The following is a 21759-nucleotide window of genomic DNA, read 5'->3' as shown; positions in this document are numbered from 1 at the left end:
CTGGTATTCAAAGATGAGTGGGAGATTCTCTCAAAGAGATGGTTTTAAAGAGACCTTTAACATCTACTACTTGCTGGGCACATTTCCAAATGCTTTATATACGCACGCACGCATGTGTGTGTGTATGCACATATATAAGATATATATATATATTAATGTACTTGATTTTCATATCGTTCTAAGAGGTAGGCACTATACTGTCAACTGTACTTCACAAATGAGGAAATCCACAGACGTAAAAAGAATTTGCCCCAGGACACAAGCTGGAAGCAGATACATAGGAGTTTGAAGAGGAATTCTGCAAGTCTGTGCTTCTAACTGCACTGCAACAGCAATAATAAAAGCACCTGCATCTAGGAGAGTTGAGGGCCAGCATCAGAGCATGGCAGCGCAGTGGGAGATGAGGCTGGCATGGGATGACAATGTTGTTCCACAAATGACGTTTTGGACTTGATTAAATGGGGAGCCATGAAATCACTTTAAGGTATTGAGTCATGATACGATTTTTATTTAGAAAGATTATTTTAGCAACAACTGGGGTAGGAGGTAGTGACATTACTACGAAAGTAATAGTCTGGGCAAGAAATAATTAAGACCTCTTGAAATAAAGCAGTGAGGATAGAGATGAAGAAGAGCTTCCAGTTGTGGGCAGCTTTACCTGGAACCTCTGACAGAAATTACAAGTAGGCAGAGAGTCAGGCAGAGAGAGAAAGGAAAGCAGGCTCCCTAGGCAGAAAGCCTGACATGGGGCTCAATCCCAGGACCCTGAGATTATGACCTGAGCCAAAGGCAGAGGCCTAACGAACTGAGCCACCCAGGCGCCCCTAGATCATTAGTTTTTAATCCAGAGTCCACAACAGACTCACTGGGCAGGTGTTCAAGATTCATTTTCCCTCCACCCACCCATTCTAATTTAGTAAGTCTGGTGCAGTGCTCCAGCATGTGTATTTTTTTTTTTGAAAGGTCCCCAGAGAATGCTGTTACACCCCCTGATTAAGAATAACTGGAACAAAACTGGAATTTGATCTGGTTCTATATTCCTCCACCAATGAATACTTGCCCACCTTTCCCAGAGTGTCCCCTGCTTCAGAAAATGAAGAGTCATGTCGGCACTAATTTCTGCACCTGAGATTGTCTCTAAATCTAAACTTTTATCTGGGGGTGTCCTTTTGTGTCTGCCTATGTGCCCAGGGATGATCCTATCCTCTGATTCATATGCTGTATGACCTTTGGATGTTTGTGGTCCATGCAGCAAATAAAAACAGGAAGAGTGGCACATCTACTAAATGTTTATTTCTGAAATGTATCAGATAATGGTTTCAGAGTGAATGATTCAGTCTCCAATAATAACACTCTATTAACTAATGAATCCAATTTAATCTGAATTCATGGGAATATTCAAACAGTTTTATACTTGTCAGTACTGAAATTTAAAAAGCAAACAAACCAGCAACAGAAGCATGGCAGGCAGCTGTACAAAGCATAGTGCCAGAGTGGCCTCATTTCATACCTGTCCCCTTCCATCACCGGATTCATCTTTCAGGGCTTCCTTCGGCCATCTGAGTCTCTTTCCTCTAGGCATACATCCCTGTCTGCTCTTGAAACATGCCGATATAACTACCCACTAACTATCATTCCTTTGGTTGCTGAGAATTTCAGAAACCCTACTAAATCTGGGGCTTATTCTTCTTCCTCAGAAGCTCTCTGGAACTTTTGGAATAAAGTCCAAATACCCCAAAGGCTTAGAATAGGGTGACCGTGTTATTTATCCTCCAGTTCAAATGATTTGAGAATGAAAAGGGGTGCTAATGATAATTAGAGTTGGATAACAGGGTACACCAGGACAGCCTTGTCAATAGGGATCTCCATCAGCCTCCACACGAGGCAATCCATGATCTGGCTCCTCATTACATAACCAGCACTTCATTAATGTCTACCTTGTGTCAGGCGTGACGCATACCTTCTTTCCCATCACTACAAAAGTTGGACAATGCTTTGTTACCATTATTTCACCTATGAGGTAAAAAAGAAATCCAAGAGTTTGTAGAACCTCTTACAAACAGAAAGAGGCAGAATCAGAAATCAGAAACTGATCTGTTTGGCTTCTGTGTCTAAACTTTTCCTCAGATGGATGCTTTCCTTAACAACCAATAACTTTCTAAAATAGAATAAAAGAGGATTATTCAAACCCTAATGTATACCAAAGCCTATTTCTCAAAAGTGCCTATATAGCTGTTTTCCTGAAGAACAAATCATTTGTAACAAAGCTCAAAACACATTTGGATAGAAGTGTATAAAGTAAAAAATAGGAGTTCTCCCCTGCTGCTACTCTCAACTAACACAGTCACCTTCTCAGAGGTAAATGTCGTTGGCAAAATCCCATTTATACTTCCAATAATTTTAAAGATGAAAACAGAAATGTGGGTTTGTCTTCTTCCCCACTTCACTTGGCATGTACCATGTGAAGAACTTTCTGAATGCTTAAGAAATCTAGACAAAGATACAAACTACTTCTGCGTATAAATCTGCTGACCAACAAGACAGTTCACATTAATTCTTTAAAGATGAAAGGACACTTAGCAATACACTTAGGACAGTTGAAGAAACAACATACATTTCATGCTTAGTAATTTTGTTCCTGAAGTTGGCAGCTTCAAAGGGTTCAAACCATAATCACCAAAGTCTGCTCCATTTGGTAGAAGTTGAAATATATATTTTTGACTCCTGGACAAGGGTGATCAGGAAGCCCCAACTCCACCATGAATAACCTGGGTCATCACACTACTATTCACTATATTACACTATTATTAACACCATTATTATTTCTGACTGGCAGATGCACACCTTCTTGCTATGTTTTTACATGGGAACAAACCCTTTTATGTCTCCCCTTAGAAGAGCATCTCCCAGCCCAACCATCATGACTTTACCTGAACTTAATTACTTCCCAAAGGCCCCATCTCCACAGACCGTTCACTGGGGGTTAGGGAATCAACCTGTGAGCTTGGGAGAGCACAGCATAGTTCAGTCCATAGTAGTGTGCTCAGCTCAGTCCTTTTCCTGATCTTGGGAGTGAGCCTGCCCACCAAAATCGCGAGTCTTCTTTTGTTCCTTCATGCTATAGTCCTCCTGTACCAGGTGGGATAACTTGCCTGATTCTTGAGTTTGGTATTAATTCCATTTGGTTTATAAACCTAAAGCTAGGCCCTTCATCCTGGTCTTTAGCTCCCATAAAGGTGATATTCTGGCCATATTTCCAGAATTAACCAACACCACCAATTCACCCTTCCTCCAACACATATAAGGTGGTGAATGTCTTTAGCCATATGCTCCAACTGAGCATTTAGGTTCTTTGAGGGGATTTTCCCCTCCCTATGAGCACATTCTCACATCTCTCTCTCTCTCTCTCTGTATGTGTGTGTGTGTGTGTGTGTATGTGTGTGTGTGTTGGAGAGAAAATTGGTGGTAGTGGTTCATCCCTGAGTTCATCCTGTACATAACTGTACTTGGCTAGTACTCTGCACACACACCACTACCGGCACACCCATGGGCAGCAGTCCCACAGTGTAGCACGAACTTGCCTTTCATGTACTACATCCTCCACAACACATGCCTCTGTAGCAATGAAAGACTCTGTGCATGACTCACCAATATTCAGGGGGAAGGTCACAGGCAGAAAAACTGAGTAAATAAGGCACATCCTTCAAAGAAAGGACACAGCTGCCAAGAAGAATCTGAAGGGTCAATCCTATCAGTAAGGATGCGTTCAATCAAAAGTCACAGAAAAACCTTCACTCAACAGCTTAATAAATTAAGAAATATTTTTATATGAAATAATAAGATGGGGGGGGCAGCTCCAGGATTGAACCATTCCAGCAGTTCATTTGAATATCAAGAACTCTGGATCTCTTTCTCTGCAACCTCTCTGGTGTACCCACCACTGTAGTCTCTCTCATGATCACCAAGTGGTTACCATGCTCCAAGCATCTCATCCTCCAGACATGACAAGATTCAGTGGGAAAGAGGGGCACATCTTCTCCTGTGTATCCTTTTTAAAAAAACAAAAATTCTTTCACCCAAAGTCCCTCAGCCAACTTCTTACATTTCAGAAGCCAGGACATCCTGATGTTCCCCTCCCTGAACCTTCCAGTGAAAAAAGGTAATGAAATTACTACGGTTCACTTAGGCAAATCAACTTCTATACCTGAGATACAATGAAAAGTCAGGATCTGACCAGCAGGAAGGGGGAAAGCCTATTGGATTGGCAACCAGTAGTGTCTGTTACATTTCCTAGTCATGATGGATGGTGGATGGATAATGTAGGAATATATTGATTTTGGTAGAATGGTGGCTAACTTCTAATCCCCCACCCTACCCTCACTCCCCTCATGTGTGCCTTGGGACTTCAAGGTAGATTGGAGACAAGGACTTAAAAACATTTGGGATGTTATCAACTGCATCAGCATATTGAGATAGGAAGGCAGTGATCACATTTAATTAAATTATGTAAATCCTTTCCCAAATGGCTGGTGCTCTTGTTTCCTTTCATAAATGGATAAAATGAACAAATAAATTATAGGACTACTCAGATTTCCTTGGGAGCTGTCGCAGGGTCCTTGCCAATGAACATGGAGAGGCAGATATAAAGCATTGACTTTAATAGAATTTCAGTAAGACAGTGGCCCGGCCAGCCTATACTGAGATTTAAATTAGATGTGCTGCTGCCAACACAAGAGAAAATCAGTTTGCTGTTCTGACAGCTCCTTTGCTGCAACCATTTATGTAGAATATACACAATTATTCAAGAAATGTTGGTGGTGATGTTATTCATATTAATTAGATAAGAGCCATCTGATGATACTAAAATACATCCTATTTTCAGCTAATAATTAAAGACTATTGCATAATAATCAGGCTCTTGAAACATTTCCTTAAACATTTCAATTTCCATTGACCATATTAATTATGTTTAAGTTATAATAAAAATATCTGATGTTCCTGCTTTTTTTTTTAGCTATGATGTTAGGAGCCAATTTGTAGATTGCTTAAAAGATAAGGGTGGTAGCACTCATGGTGTGTGGAAGGCAGAGTGATATGGTGTAAAAGTAAGATTTCAGGAGAGAAGATTGACTTCAGGTTTCATCTTTGCTGCTCAACTCTTCCTTACATGGGTCAATCAATTACTTCCAAACTGCTCGCCTATAAGGTGAGAATTATCTATTGCGTAGGTTATAAGACACTCTGTGCAGTTCCTGGCACATAAGGTGTGCCAGGTACCTGGGGATAATAGATATTAGCATTTATAATGGGTTTAAAAGCACTTACATACACTGTGTACTAAGCTAAGTAATCTAAATGTAGAAAAACAGGTAGTATCAACATTATTTTTACAGCCATATGAACTCAATTTTCTAAATTGGCAAGAATTTAGACCACACATTCAAAAGATTAAACTTAGAATCTCTTGTGATGGTTAATTTTATACATCAACCTGGTTAGACCACAATGCCTAGATATGTGCTCAAACATTATTCTGGATATTTCCATACGGATGTTTTTAGATGAGGTTAATATTTAAATCAGTGGACTTTGAGTAAAGCAGATTGCCCAGCAAAATGTGGGCTTCATCTAATCAGTTAAAGGCCTGAATAGAACAAAAGACTGAGGTCTTTGAGCAAGAGGGAATTCTGCCAATGCATGACCCTCAGACTTCAACTGCAGTATCAGCTCCTCTTGGGTCTTCAGCCCACTAACTCACCCCGCAGACTTTGAACTTGGGTACTTCCATAATCACCTGAGTCAATTCCTTAAAATAAATCTGTTCTACATATAAACACATCTTATTGGGTCTGTTCCTCCAGAACCTTTACTAATATACAACCTCAGGCCAAAAAAATCCTATTCTGTGTTAGACCAAGACAACACTTAACAATATACTATTAGCATCACGGTCCCTCATACTAGTTCTGCTAGGTTCTGCTCCTACCAGTTATATTCCTTGACAGTGGATAAAAGACAAAGGAAATTTTGTGTACCTTCCATGGGAACAAGTCATAACCTCCAAGTCTCATGAATTCCCTTAAAAAGAAAAATTTAGTCTTTGCAATACCAGATGTTTATAGCTCTATTTACTAATTTCCCCAAAATATATATCTAAATTAAAATATCCACTCATTTTCTCTCTACTTCAGAATTCATTTAGGCTTCCTTGTCAAAATGTATTGTCCCAATCTCTTAGGTTCTCCATTGTCTCCTGCCCTCTATCTATTGTCTCTCTATCTGTCTATCTATCTTCTGGTGTATGCCAGGGCTGTTTCTATTAGTTTCTTTCTTTCTTTCTTTCTTTCCTTCTTTTTATTTATTTTAGAGAGAGAAAGAGAGAGCATGAACAGGGGAGGGGCAGGGAGAAAATCTCAAGCAGAATCCCTCCTGTGCTTGGAGCCCAACATGGGGCTAGATCTCATGACCCTGATATTGTGACTGGAGCCAAAACCAAGAGTCAGGTGCTCAAACAACTGAGCCATCCAGACTTCCCAAAGTTCTTTTTTTCCCTAAGGAAGAGAGGAACTCAAATAGAGTAGAGAGCCCAGATATGGACACTCAACTCTATGGTCAAATGATTTTCGACAAAGCAGGAAAAAATATACAGTGGAAAAAAACAGTCTCTTCAATAAATGGTGCTGGGAAAATTGGACAGCTATGTATAGAAGAATGAAACTCAACCATTCTCCTATACCATACACAAAAATAAACTCAGAATGGATAAAAGACCTCAATGTGAGGCAGGAATCTATCAAAACCCTAGAGGAGAACATAGGCAATAACCTCTTCGACATCGACCACCATAACTTCTTTTAAGACATGTCGCCAAAGGCAAAGGAAACAAAAGCAAAAATGAACTTTTGGGACTTGATCAAGATCAAAAGCATCTGCACAGCAAAGGAAACAAGTCAACAAAACAAAGAGGAAACACACGGAATGGGAGAAGATATTCACAAATGACAGTAGAGTCAAAAGGCTGATATCCAAGATTTATAAAGAACTCTCAAACTCAACACACATAAAACAAATAGTCATGTCAAAAAATGGGCAGAAGACATGAACAGACACTTCTCCAAAGAAGACATACAAATGGCTAACAGACACATGAAAAAATGTTCATCATCATTAGCCATCAAGGAGATTCAAATCAAAACCACATTGAGATACCACCTTACACCAGTTGGAATGGCCAAAATTAGCAAGACAGGAAACAACATGTGTTGGAGAGGATGTGGAGAAAGGGGAACCCTCTTACACTGTTGGTGGGAATGCAAGTTAGTGTAGCCACTTTGGAGAACAGTGTGGAGATTCCTCAAGAAATTAAAAATAGAGCTTCCCTATGACCCTGCAATTGCACTACTAAGTATTTACCCCAAAGATACTGATGTAGTGAAAAGAAGGGCCATCTGTATCCCAATGTTCATAGCAGCCACAGTTGCCAAACTGTGGAAAGAACCAAGAAGCCCTTCAACAGACAAATAGTTAAAGAAGATATGGTCCATACATATAATGGAATATTACGCAGCCATCAGAAAGGAAGAATACACAACATTTGTATCAACATGGATGGGACTGGAAGAGATTATGCTGAGTGAAATAAGTCAAGCAGAGAGAGTCAATTATCATATGATTTAACTTACTTATGGAGCATAAGGAATAACTTGGAGGACATTGGGAGATGGAGAGAAGTGAGTTGGGGGAGGGGGAGACAAACCCTGAGAGACTGTGGACTCTGAGAAACAAACTGAGGGTTCTGGAGGGGAGGAGGGTGGTGGGTTGGGTGAACCTGATGGTGGGTATTATGGAGGACACATATCGTATATGGCACACTGGGTGTGGTGCATAAACAATGAATTTTGGAACACTGAAAAAAATTAAATTAAATTTTAAAAATAAAAATAAATTAAAAAAAGAATGTGTAATTTCTAATGACAAAAGTGGGTCCATTTATCTAACCCTTAAAGACAGTAATACCTACTCTTTTGGAAGTAGACTATAGCAGAGCAAAATAAAGTTTATGAAGTTAAATTGGGTTACTTCACTGAAAAGACAGACCAGGGGGAAAAATGGTTATTTTTTCCTTCTTACTCCAGGGAAGAAGCTAAAGGGCTTAATGTTTATCTAGTCCTGGAAGTTTATCTTTTTGAACTCAGTTTATGTCCATAAAAACACAATTCATAGTAAAACTGTGTATCCTGGCTAGCGTAATGGTGATAAATGCAATTCAGATGGAGACAAATGCAGAGAAGTAGGTCAACGGTCAGCTGCACTTTGAACTGGTGTTCAGACTGTGGAACTACAAGCCTGTGTGATAACCAGGCCACCTGTGTATTAACAAGGTCCCTTGACCTTGGTATTTTCCCTTGAATGTAGGCTAAACTCCATGAAATAGTCTTTTATTTGGGAATAACACATTGGTGTTCCACTTTACCAGTAAGGATGAACATAGACACTCATGCAAGACCACAAAAACCCCATTTTGAAATATCTATCAGAAAAAACTACTCAAGGTGTGGACTTGGGGAACTATCTCTCGGACCATCTGAAATGTATCAACTGTTTAGGTATTAGCTTTGGGGGTTATCAATACCATATTAACCTTTTGAAAATAGTGTGAATACTCCTATTCCCAAGTTTTACTTGCAGCAGGCAAAATTTTAAAGATGTTCCCCCAAGATTCTGTCTCCTGGTTATTCAAATACTGTCTAGATAGGGCTGTGAAGGGGTTTGCAAATGTAATTGAGGTTACGGATTAAATTAGGGAGAGGAACCTGTCTTATCTGGGGGAAGCCCAATCTAATTACTTGACCCCTTAAAGCAGAGGAGTTTCTCCAGCTAGAGGCAGAGGAGAGTTGGGGTAGAAGAGATGAGTCAGAGACACTCAAGAAGAGTCTCAAGGAGTTGCCCCAGGCGACAGCCGGCAAGCCAACCCCGACCTCATTCCTACAACCTGAATGAGTCTGGAATCAGGTTCTCTCCCAAAGCCTCCTGACAAAAGCCTAGAGCATTGAGAACCTTGATTTCAGTCCTATGGGACCTGGAGTACAGCTCTTGGATTCCCTGGATTCTTGACCTACAGAACTGTGAAACAATAAATCGGCGTGACTTTAGCTTCCAAGTTTGTGTCTTCCACTCCCTCCATTCGTTCTCTCCTGTGCAGAGTAGCAAATGTGGTGTTCCAAGGATCCACAAGAGGGTCAGTCTTTGCTTTGCAGATGTATCTTACAAATTTTAATTAGCCAAGAAAAATTATCCAAATTAGTATTTTTCCCTAATAGGTGATTGGTGAAAGATTATGGTGAATAATCTTTCACTTCAATAATCTTTCACCAATAATAGATTGGTGAAAGAAATAAGCGCTCATTTATATTGAGAAGTGCAGCTCCAAATTCTCACTCTGCCACTTACTAGTTTCTAAGGGTTTGGACACAACTTAATCCCTTATAACTTACTTACCACGTGGGAAAAAGGGGAAAAATATACCTACATCACAGTATCATTGTGAGCATTAAAAGCAGTTTTTAAAAATGTATCCCTTATTTATGAATGATTTTTAAGGATTTTTTTTTTATTTGACAGATAGAGATCACAAGCAGGCAGAGAGGCAGGCAGAGAGAGACAGAGGAGGAAACAGGCTCCCTTCTAAGCAGAGAGCCCTATGCGGGGCTTGATCCCAGGACCCCAGGATCATGACTGCAGCCGAAGGCAGAGGCTTTAACCCACTGAGCCACCCAGGCACCCCTATGAATGATTTTTAAATGGTTTTTAAAGAGACAAAAGGATAAGACTCTATTAACTAAATTCATCATTTTGTTATTACAGAGGTATTTATTGTAAAACTAAAAATAAGAAAAACAGGATGAGACAGATCTTTAAAAATAAAAGAAAGAAAGAAGATCAACGCATAATTGGACATCTTAGAATAGTTCCTCTTAATAGTTTGGAGTATATTTCTTTCCAGACATTCAATTTTTGCATCATATAATGCATATGTAATAAATTATGCGCATTATAGTATTGCAGGAAAACTTAATCATGGTTTTTCTTTATTTTTACCACTATAAGAAGATGAGGAAGAATGAGAATGGCTTCACTTTTTCTTTTCCAGGGAAATCAGAAATTGAGTCTCACAGATTCCATTTGCCAACCTGTGACTTCTCTTCCAATCTCCTAAAAAGAAAAAATTTTACCTTGACAGGGAAGAGAGGGTCCCCTCGGTCCCTTGTGATGGGGCTCCTCCTAGACAGTGGAGAACAAGGCTTGGCACCCAGGACTGCATTGCCTGCTCGGAAGGTCTGAACCAGGTCCTGCAAACATCCTACTCTAAAACAAACAAACAAACAAACAAACACACACAACCCTGGTGACAATGTCAGATTACCTGCCACCTATAAACAGCAGTGGAATTTTAAAATGTGACATTTCTTATGTCCGGAGAGTGGAGGAAAAAAATCTTACTCATGTAATAGTTTCATAAAAATGCTATAACCTGCTTTTTTTCATTGGATATCAACATTTTTCAAGCCAGTAAACAGAAAGGTATGAAATCATTTTAATAGCTGCACATTCTTTTGGATAGATGTTCCATAATTTTTTTATTAATAACATATTTTTGGACATTTCATTTAAATCCAAATTTTCATTCTTGTAAACAACTGTGCTGTCAAGCTTCATTGTCTTTAACATAATGAAAAAAATACATCAAGGTGACCTGCGCTTTACAAAGACCAAAGCTGGGAAATGGAGAGGCATGACTGACGGAAGTCACAGCGAGGCCACTTACCTGCATCGCAGTGAGGAATGGGAGGTCTGTACCTTAGGTCTGTCACTGACATGTGGTCTCATCCAGCTTTGTCATATCTCATTCTCTGTGACTTATTTTTCGGGGCTTTTTAGTTTGGTTTTCTCAAAGAGGTGGCATCTTGAGAGCAAGGCAACAAATGCATCACTTTTTGTAGACCCAGGCTTTCTCCAGTGCTCAGCAAAGAGTAAGTGTATAAACCTATAGAATGACGACTACAATTACACAGGTTTTCCCCACTGTCCAGAAGGAGAGTGCACCTATGAAAACCTCTGTGGGCTGAAATGGCATAAAGCAAAGAAGCCATTGCCATTTATGTATATGGAAAAAACTTTGAGCATTCCTAGACCCCAAAATCACCTCTCTTAAGCTTTTCTGATATCTTAGTATAATCTCGTTTGTGTATGGACAAGAGAAGCTGAGATAAAGCAGGCGCTCACAGATGGTTCACAGCTCCAGGGGCTTGATGCTGAGAAGCTGGGCAGCTTTCCTGGGGAGGGGCGCGGCGGGACGGCCTCACTGTGCAGGGTATGCACTGCCTCTATGCGGGCTAACCGAACTCTTGTTTATGCTTTTTATCTTTTTTCCCTGAAAGAAGAAGTCCTCTCCAGGTTTCTTTTGATTAGCGAAAACAGGTGCTAATGTAGGTCTTTCATAAAAGCAAAGTGACGATGGAATATTCCTCAGCCATCAGAAAGGATGAATGCCCACCATCTGCGCCAATGTGGATAGCACTGGAGGGGATTATGCTGAGTGAAATAAGTCAGGCAGAGAAAGTCAATCATCATATGGTTTCAGTCTTATGTGGAATGTAAGGAATAGCACAGAGGACCATAGGGGAAGGGAGGGAAAAACTGAGTGGGAAAGAAATCAGAGAGGGAGACAAATCAAATGAAATTCTTGAGTCTGGGAAACAAACTGAGGGTTTCAGAGGGGAGGGGAGGGGGAGGGGGAGGATAACGGGGTGATGGGTATTAAGGAGGGCACGTGTAGTGATCAGCACAGGGTATTATACACAACTAATGAATCATTAAACACTATAACCAAAACTAATAATGTACTATATTGGATAACTGAGCACAGTATAAATAAATATAAATAAATAAATATAAAGCAAGAGATACCTGCATATGTTTTGTTGGCTAAATCCATGTTAAGATGATGGGATTGCTTTATATTCTATTTATTCTTTTGAATTAACATATAATTCATTGTTTCAGGAGTACAGGTCTGTGATTCATCAGTCTTACACAGTACACAGCACTCACCATAGCACATACCCTCCCCAGTGTCCATCACCCAGCTACCCCATCCCTCCCTCTCCCCTCCCCTCCAGCAACTCTCTGTTTCTTGAGATTAAGAATCTCTTATGGTTTGTCTCCTTCTCTAGTTTCATCTTATTTCATTGTTCCCTCCCTTCCCCTATGATCCTCTCTCTTATTTCTCAAATTACTCATATCAGTGGAATCATATGATATGTGTCTTTCTCTGGTTGACTTATTTCACTTAGCATAATAACCTCTAGTTCCATCCACGTCGTCGCAAATGGCAAGATTTCGGTTTTTTGATGACTGCATAATATCCCATTGTATATATATATCACATCTTCTTTATCCACTCATCTGTTGATGGACATCTAGGTTCTTTCCATGTTGTGGACATTGCTGCTATAAACATTCGGGTGCACGTGCCCCTTCCAATTACAATGCAATTGCTGGGTCATGGGGTAGCTCTATTTTCAACTTTTTGAGGAACCTTCACACATTTTTCCAGAGTGGTTGCACCAGCTTATTCCTACCAACAGTGTAGGGGGGTTCCCCTTTCTCTGCAACCTCGCCAGCATCTATCATTTCCTGACTTGTTAATTTGAGCCATTGTGAGTGGTGTGAGGGGGTATCTCATGGAGGTTTTGATTTGTGTTTCCCTGATGCCAAACGATGTTGAGCACTTTTTCATGTGTCTGTTGGCCATTTGGATTAGACTTACCTTTAAAATGGTATTATGACTTGGCTCTCCCAAGACCACAAACCAGTGATGCTTCAGTGCTCCTTCCAATATCTAAGAGATGATTCTGTGACACATGTTTTGCCAACTGCAGTTTATCAAGGCAGCTGAGGTGCAAATGGACCTTCTAGCACCAGCAACGATGTCCAGTTTGGCTCAGGAGGCTGTATATCTGGGTTTTTAAAAATTCTTCCTCTTCTCTTTCCCCAATAAATTCAATAAATACATGTGATATAATGTGATAGGCCCATGGTTTACTATATTTTATTATTCAAACATTTTTGTTTTATGTATTATCAGTTCCAAGTGGTTGATTTATATGAAAGTGGTTACTTATATGAAAGTATGTCTCCAAGCGGAAACTTCATATACATTTAAATAAGTCCCCATGTTGAGCAAAAAATTATTTGGAGGAGGGAAATCCCATGTATTGAATATGGGCAACAGGGCCAGAGCAAATCAATGAAATATTTCATCCCATTGTTTGCTGGTCAGATGTGGTCCCATTCTCCCTTGGCTGGTACACTTACGCTTTTTTACTGGAATGGCTTGTTAGCTAGAAAATTTCAAATGGACAGCCAGTGAGCACTATTGCCGGGCTTCTGGCTTCTTTATCCCCCAACCCTGAGGGTGAGCAGTCACAGCAAGTTCTCAAGATTGGACAGTCACTAATTATCTCTGAATAGATAGGAATAAGGCTGAGTATAGAATCTAACTTCATCATCAATAAAATATATCCTATAAAACCACAGTCTTGCTAAAATGTCTTAAAAGTTCCATGTAAGAGAAGAGAAAAGCAGCCAAGAGAAAATCAATAGCCTCGGAGGACCAGCCTTGCAAGCATAGCACTGCGAAGTGATCCCACCGCTCTCCAGCAAAAGTGACTCTCTGCCCCTCACCTCTTTGTGTCCCCTTAGTGGGGTCTCAAAAGTCCATCTTCACACACATTCTTCAATGGATGTGGAAGTCAGGAAAAATCAGCATTCTCCCTCTCCCTCTGGACCTGTTATAGGTGCATTTTCTGTTCTCAAACTGAGGAGAGCTTTGAAAGGGAGAAAATGTTCTAAAAAGGAAGTAATCCAAAAGGATGTGTATAGCACGGAGAGAGGTGTGAAACTGAGCCTCAATTCCTGCTGGAATAAAGAATAGAGAGAGGACCACCACCTCCATATGCACAGGCACACCGGCACGCAGGACGCAGCATGCACGAGAGTGCGCACACAGTATTTTTTTAATCGCCAATTTTACAGAAGCCCGGATGATGAAACAGTCTGTTCCTCAGAACATATCCACGAATCACTATGCAGTCACCAGTAGCTTAGAGCCCCACAAATGTCATCATCCTGGTCTGTCTCCTAAAGAAGCAAAAATCATAAACTAATACAAAGACCAGCTTTGAGGGTGACTATAATTATGTGGAAGATTTAAAAAAACAGCTAGTATTTTAATTGACTTGTAGGATTAGTGGAAGGAGAGAAAGAAGATACTGCATATCTACCTGGAATGCCACATACGTGCATTTGATCTCCTTCGACCTCTTAGGCCTTCCACATGTATGTACTTGAATACCACTGGAGACCCAGTATGTTTTGTCAGGATATTCTCTAAGGGGTTGGAGATTGAGTCCTATAGCATGGTCAACATATGCCTATTGAGTGATTGTGAAACACATGATACCAAGAAAAAATTCCACCGAACTATTTGATTCCCTGGTTTGTCTCAGGGTAGGCAAATAAAGGGGACACAGAAAAACTTACTTGGGGCCAAATAGAATTTTAGCCTTCTATAGGAGGGGCCAAATTAACAGATAGCCAGAGTGAATTTCATATTAGTAACATATATAACAGGTATATGACCTCAAAATAGCATTTTATGCAGAAAAGTTGGTTTCCGTATTAACTCATGAGTGAGATATCTTGTAAGCCTTCAGACAAAAAAATTAATATGTGATGTGCTAGATTCTGTTCCGTGAATCATTCAGTATGACTGTAACTGAGCATGACAAATGGAAAGATGCTGTCATTCTTCCTATTTTCTTCTTTGCAGATGAAATCTTTGTTTCAAATTAAAAGAAGAGACCTGCCCTTGAGATTCTGAGAACTGGTCTTTGGAGTAGGTGGACTGCATTGTACAAAGTACAAAGTAGATTCCCAAGTAGGAAATTCTTCCTGTGCTATTTTGGCAAAGTAACATATCCAGAATTATTTCTTCTGCATGTCAAGGCAGCATGGGGCACCTATATGTTTTGTTTTTGTTTTCTGGTAATAATGTTTTGTGGGGAGTATTGCATACTTCCATGAAAAGACATGTCATGTCTGTTTGTCTCTCTTTTTTTGATGTTAACAATTCATAATGACTGCCTAGATTCATTATTTCAGTATGAAGTTGCAAAAATAGCAATATTCACTTCTGTCATTCCTTCTTTATTCACTTGCCCAAATGCATCTACGAAGAGAAAAAAGTTTTTCCAATCAACATTTGATTACATTGAAAGCATAATGCATAAAGGAAAGACAGCAGAGGGTTTCCTTCTCCCTCTGCCTCTGCCCCCCCACCTGCTGGTGTGCTCTGTCTCTCTCTCTTTGTGAAATAAATAAAAATATATAAAACAAATAAAATTTAAAATTTAAAAAAAAATAATGGAAATTAGAAAATACTTCCAAGTGAAGAACGACAATTGTGCTGCATATTAAAAATACATTAACGTAGTTAAAGTTGTTCCCAAAGGAAAAAAATGATCCTCAAAATCATATTTGAAAATTTCAAAAACCTGAAAAACAGTAAACTATGCATCCAATAAAGAGTCAAAATAACAGAAAAACTCCAAATACAGGGGAAGGAAAGGGATTGTTATAGTCTAAATATTTGTGTTCCCCAAAATTCTTTTTTTTTTTTTTTTTTTTTTTTTTATTTTAATTTTTTATTTTTTATAAACATATATTTTTATCCCCAGGGATACAGGTCTGTGAATCACCAGGTTTACACACTTCACAGCACTCACCAAATCACATACCCTCCCCAATGTCCATAATCCCACCCCCTTCTCCCAAACCCCCTCCCCCCGGCAACCCTCAGTTTGTTCCCCAAAATTCTTATGTAAACCTCCTAACTCCTAAAGGGGATGGTATTAGTGAGACCTCTGAGAGGAAGTTGGGTCACAAGGGTGAAATCCTCAAGAATGGAATTAGTGCCTTTATAAAAGAGGCTGCAGAGTGATCCCCCTCCCTTCCATGATATGAGGTCATAGCAAGAAGGTTCCAGTTCTGCACCAGGAAGAAGCCCTTCACCAGAAGGCAACTATGCTGCTGCCTTGACCTTGGACTTCCAGCCTCCAGAACTGAGAAATGAGTTTGTTTTTTTATAAGCCACCCATTCTGTAGGATTATGCTATAGCAGCCAAAATAGATTAAGACAGGATTTTTTTTTAAAGCTGCAATTAATGAAAAAAAAAAAACCCACAAAAATACAAAGATATAAACTGCCAAACCAAGCAAACACAGACACTGAGACAATTTTGGGTTGTACATGTGCAACATGATGAAGTTAATGAAAAAGTACAATTTGCCAATATGTAAAATAAGAAATAAAAATAAATTGAGGATAGCTGAGCTAATATATTTTCATGAATTTGAAGCCTAGTGAAAGAGGGACTAGTCTTTGTCTTCTTACCCTTAAATCTGGAAATGTGGTCATTCAGACCAGAAGCAGTGAAAGGTCAGCCCTGGATGGGAATCGCATTAGTGTTGGAATGTGAGATACCCAGGGGAAAGCAGGAAGACAGAGGATGGCCAGGGCAGCAGGAGGACTCCAGGTGTGGGGAGAAAAGCCACTGAAGGGAACATGTTAAAGATACACTTTCCGCAACCTCTGGATAACATGCAATCATGGTGCCATATTACGCAGTGGGCAGATTCCTGTTCTGTGGTCTGACAAGATTATAGATGTGAAATGCAGAGCTATAACTTTTAACATTTTCTCCTTATTCAACCTCCCTGTCTTTCTTCTATGCTTTCAAATTCCAAATCTTGAGAAAAATAATTGTCATATTGTTCCCAGTAGTTGAGGTAGTTGGCAAAATAGATCTCTGAGAAGATGAAACTTTCTAATCTGATCCTGGAAAATGTTGAATATGGCTTACTGTCAAGATGAGTTACAGCCTTTAGTAACTAAAAGAAGAAATCATGAAGAGATGCTAAAAATCTTCTGTACCGAACGTTGCATTTTATTAATGAGCTCGGTGAAATCAGTCCAAGAAACCACAGAGAGATTTTTTCCCCCTAATTCAGCTTTATTGACTTCTTTAGATTCAAAACACTAATATTTATGTGGCAGAAATTTCCCATTGTCTCTTAAAAACTGGTTTATTTTGTCTCATATGAGAGATGAGGCCATGCAAATAGTTCAGTGAATAAGCATTTTGCACACATTTTCATGGAGTGGTAAACATATTCATCTGGTAGCACCCCTGCCTTAGATGTACTGTCAGGAGAATACTGGATAATTCTCATGCTCAGAAAGAGCAGATACGTGCCATCCTAAACAAAAGATAGGGATTGAAAGAAAGATGGAATAGCTATTCAGTAAAAGAGAGAAAAGGAAAGAGAGAGAGTTTGAGATTGCCTGGGAAGAGATCTGAACAAACAGTTCACCAAAGATATGTGGATGGCAAAACCAAAACAAAACAATGACGCCTCCCAAGGTGCTCGCCATCTTTAGTCAATCAGGGGATTGTGAATACAAACTGTAGTGAGTTACTACTACACGTTCATGGAATGGCTAAAAGGGAAACCAAGTGTTGGTGAGTGCTAAGGCAGCCGGTGATGTGGGGGGCAAAGACTTGCACCAAGAGTGGAGCAACGGGGACAACAGAATGTAGTCGCGCTCAAAGGTAGGAGAGGGGCCAGACCCCAAGGGAGACGGTGGCTGGAGCTTCTGTCAGGCTTGGCCTTTGAGGGGTTTTTGAAGGATGCGAGAAGGCTGTAGCTATGCCCATGGTGGGCAGTTGGTGGTTGTATAAGAAGGGGGTCAATTCTCGGCCAGGTAGAGCAGAAGGTGGCAGGTTTTGTGAGGGTCTTGGTCTGGGGTTCATCAGGGATGTGGGTGGTGGTCTGGCCAGAGAAGAATATGTTTTGTAGTTGTGGTCTGTTCTCTGAGAATGGGAGGCACCAAGACCAAAACCCAAGAGTTAGGGCCAAGTAGAGACACCAATGGGTTTTGTCTATAAGGCTGGCTTGGGTGGGAGGGCGGAGGCTCTGCATATTCCCTTCAGCAAGGATGTAGAACAGCTAGATCTCATCTACACTGCTGGTACTGTATGGTGACTTAAAAAATAATTAAAAATTATATATAAAAAAAGATGTAAAATGATATGGTCATTTTGAAAGAAACTTCAGCAGTTTCTTATGAAATTAAACATATGACTCAGTAATTCCACTTCCAGATTTGTACCCCAGAGAAATGAACACATACATCCAAGAAAGACTTGTACAACAACGTTTATGGCAACTTTATTCATAGCAGCTTAGAATGAGGAACAACTCAAAGGCCATGCATGAGCAAGTGAAAGAATAAACAAATTACTCAATGGAATGCTGCTCGTCAATTAAAAAAAAAAAAATGAACTGCTGGTACAGGCAATGTCATGGACATATCTCAAAAAACATTCCGGAAGCCAGATACAAAAGAGTACATACGGCATGATTCCAATCCTAAGTAACTATAGGAAATACAAACTAACCCAGAACAGAAAGTAGATGGGTGGTTGCCTGGGGACACAGGCCAAGGGGTATTATGTGCAAAAGAGCATTAGTGATGAAAATGTTCTGCACAGTGAATGGGGCAATGGCTACATAAATGTTGACATTTGTCAAAACTTAACAAAATTCACACTTAAAATGGGTGAATTGTACTTGAGTGTGAATTATAGCTCAAAAATACGAAAAAAGTTTTAAACACATACGCACACACCAAAGGCACTTGGGAAGAATGAAGAAGATGATGAGGGAATTAGAACAAGTATTGTTTGTTTTGAAAATATCTACAGATGCAATAATTGTCATAAAGTTTTAGGCGATGTAGAAAGAACAGAAGGGGAAGGAGCCAACTCTTTGGCTCTGAAGCAGATGGGCAGAACACACCCAGTATGTCCCCAGAGGTTTTCTTCTTGGTTGTTCTGATCAACAATTTTATCATGACTTAGGTTCTTCTGCCTGATATTTTATAATTTTGTATTCTTCAATAATGTATTGAAATTTATTTATCAAAACTACAGAAAACTTATAGCTAGAAAGGACAGGCAGCTAATACTTTAGGTGACAGGTTCAGGATTCAAAATCATCTTGACATCCAGGAACACTGGACTAAAACCAACATGACAAAATTGGAAAGGACAAGCGTCTTGAAATTGGGCTTAAATGTATAATGCTGCAAATACAGTTTTGAAATAAGTTGACTTCCTTGAAGAAAAGAACTTATATTTTCCAAAGGAGAAAAATTCTCTGTGATAGATTATATATGTGCATATGATCTCATTTATTAAAAAAAGTTTTGGAAAATGCAAACTAAGCAATAATGACATAAAACAGGTCAGTGGTTGCCCTGGGTCAGAGGTAGAGAGGATATTGACAGAAAATGAGCATCAGGGAACTTTTGGGGTAGTAAACACATACTTGTTTGTGGCTAAACAAACAAGTCAGATTGTCAAAGAATGATTAAAAATTCTATGCAATATTAGACTACATGAAGAAAAGTCAACATCCAGAACTTTGCAAATCATAGCCTTATTGAGCTCTGAACCAGTCAGACCACTTGAAATATTATGTTCCATCATGAATGGCAAATTATAAGGAGGCTACCTATAAAAAAGAGACAAATCTGATGAGTGATTCTTTGAAACATGTCACGGACTAGAAGACTAAAGTGCAGGGAGTCATAGTAGTTTCTAAATATTTAAAACATTACAACTTAAAAGAGAAAGAAAAACAGAAAGTGTATTGTTTTAAAAATTAGGATCTATATAAGTTACACAGAGGTGGGAATACCTTGACATAAGAAAGGAGTTGGATATAGCAGCTAGTTCATGATGGTCTGGGCCATCTCTTTTTTTAAAACTACCCTATAATCCAGTAATCACACTACTGGGTATTTACCCAAAGAGTACAAAGACACTAATTCAAAGGAATACACATACTCTTATGTTTATAGCAGCATTACTTGCAATAGCCATATTATGGAAGTAGCCCAAGTGTCCATCAACTGAAGAACTGATAAAGAAAATGTGGGGGGCGCCTGGGTGGCTCAGTGGGTTAAAGCCTCTGCCTTGGGCTCAGGTCATGATCCCAGGGTCCTGGGATCGAGCCCCGCATCGGGCTCTCTGCTCGGCAGGGAGCCTGCTTCTTCCCTCTCTCTCTGCCTACCTCTCTGCCTGCTTGTGATCTCTCTCTATCAAATAAATAAATAAAATATTTAAAAAAAAAAAAAAAAAAAGAAAATGTGGTGTGTTACTCAGCCATAAAAAAGAATGATATCTTGCCATTTGCAATGATATGAGTGGAGCTAGAAGGTATAATGCTAAGTGAAGTAAGTGAATCAGAGAAAGACAAATATAATGTAATTTCACTCATACGTGGAATTTAAGAAACAAAACAAAGGAGTAAAGGGAAAAAGAGAGTGAGACAAACCAAGGAACAGACTCTTAACTATAGAGAACTAACTGATGGTTACTGGGGGGGAGGGGTAGGAGGATGGATTAAATGTGTGATGGAAATTAAGGAGTCCACTTGCTGTGATGAGTGCTGGGTGATGTATGGAAGCATTGAATCACTATACTGTACACCTGAAACTAATATTACACTGTATGTTAACTATACTGGAATAAAATGAAAGAACCATCTCTTGATGTACCATATAACTTGTTCTTGGAAGTAATTGTGCAAAAGATATGAGACCGAATTACAGAGATATCCCTATAGGAATCCTACCACTGGGGAAGAAGTGGGAGTGATGTCACTGGTTAGAAAGCAGAGAAGTAGAATTTAATCCACCTTAGTGGTGGAAGATCTGGAGAGGCCAAGAGAAAGGGCAGGGGAAGGGAGGGAAACTGGCAGGGAGAGGGGAAGATGGCATATGTAACGGTGCCATGATGTGAAATTTTGAGGAAAAAGAGTCAAATATGTGTAGCATCCCATGATTCACCAACCTTTCTAAAATGCAGTGTTCTGGTTGGAGACTAGCACCCAATTAGCCCGCATAGGTAAGAAAAGACTTGATAGTAGGATGGATAGTTTAACACTTGCCTATACTGAGCCAGAAGCTAGAGTCTACACTGTAGACTCAAATGCCTTGGTCCCTTATTCATACCATTTTAAAGGGAGGTAATTTAAGGGAAGACAGACACAGGATTTTCCCATGAAATTAAGAAGGAAAACAGTTCTGTGAAAAAGAAGGGAATGTAGGAAGAGTGTTGAGGGAGAAAGAAAAGACTGTGAAGATCAAATTTATTGTCAAACCTAAATCCTAATTTGAGTTTGATAAATTTCATGCTCTGCTCTAACTTGTGTGTGTCATGGAAAATTGAGAGGAAGTAACTGATGGGCTAATAAAGAATTTGCGGACACTAGGATAATGTCAACTATCACAGCAACAGCTGAAGAGAGAAAGAAGGGATCTTCTAAGGAAGGGCTGGTCTTTGAGTTGATTCCATGAATAGACTCCAGGCACTTGCCAGACTCCAAGTTGATGTTGTGGGAAAGAGAGAGAGGGGACACAGGCATGTCTGAGGTTCTTTTTGTCACTCTATTTGTGTTTCTCTGTGTTTGTTAAGATGGATGCATTCTCTGCTTCAGTGAACACAATAAAGTAAGTGAAAATTAAATGTTGACTTGGTCTGATTAAAACATAAGTCTATACACAGC

The 21759-nt window shown here is 39.6% G+C and overlaps 1 long non-coding RNA gene across 2 annotated transcripts in view; it reads right to left on the bottom strand.

Annotated features, from left to right (window-relative positions):
• LOC106004499 overlaps nt 1-11487 on the bottom strand; it is a 54777-nt gene extending 43290 nt beyond the window's left edge. For both annotated transcript variants that reach the window (XR_001177519.2, XR_006601422.1), the window contains exon 1: nt 10233-11487. This is a non-coding gene — a long non-coding RNA (uncharacterized LOC106004499). The remainder of the gene's footprint in view (nt 1-10232) is intronic.
• Between the last annotated feature and the right edge of the window lie 10272 nt (nt 11488-21759).

This window comes from Mustela putorius, unplaced genomic scaffold (assembly GCF_011764305.1).
Source record: "Mustela putorius furo isolate JIRA1106 unplaced genomic scaffold, ASM1176430v1.1 tig00003845_pilon_pilon_pilon, whole genome shotgun sequence".
NCBI lineage: Eukaryota > Metazoa > Chordata > Mammalia > Carnivora > Mustelidae > Mustela > Mustela putorius.
The sequence above is the reverse complement of the archived record's forward strand: the minus strand, read 5'-3'. Positions and strand labels throughout refer to the sequence as shown.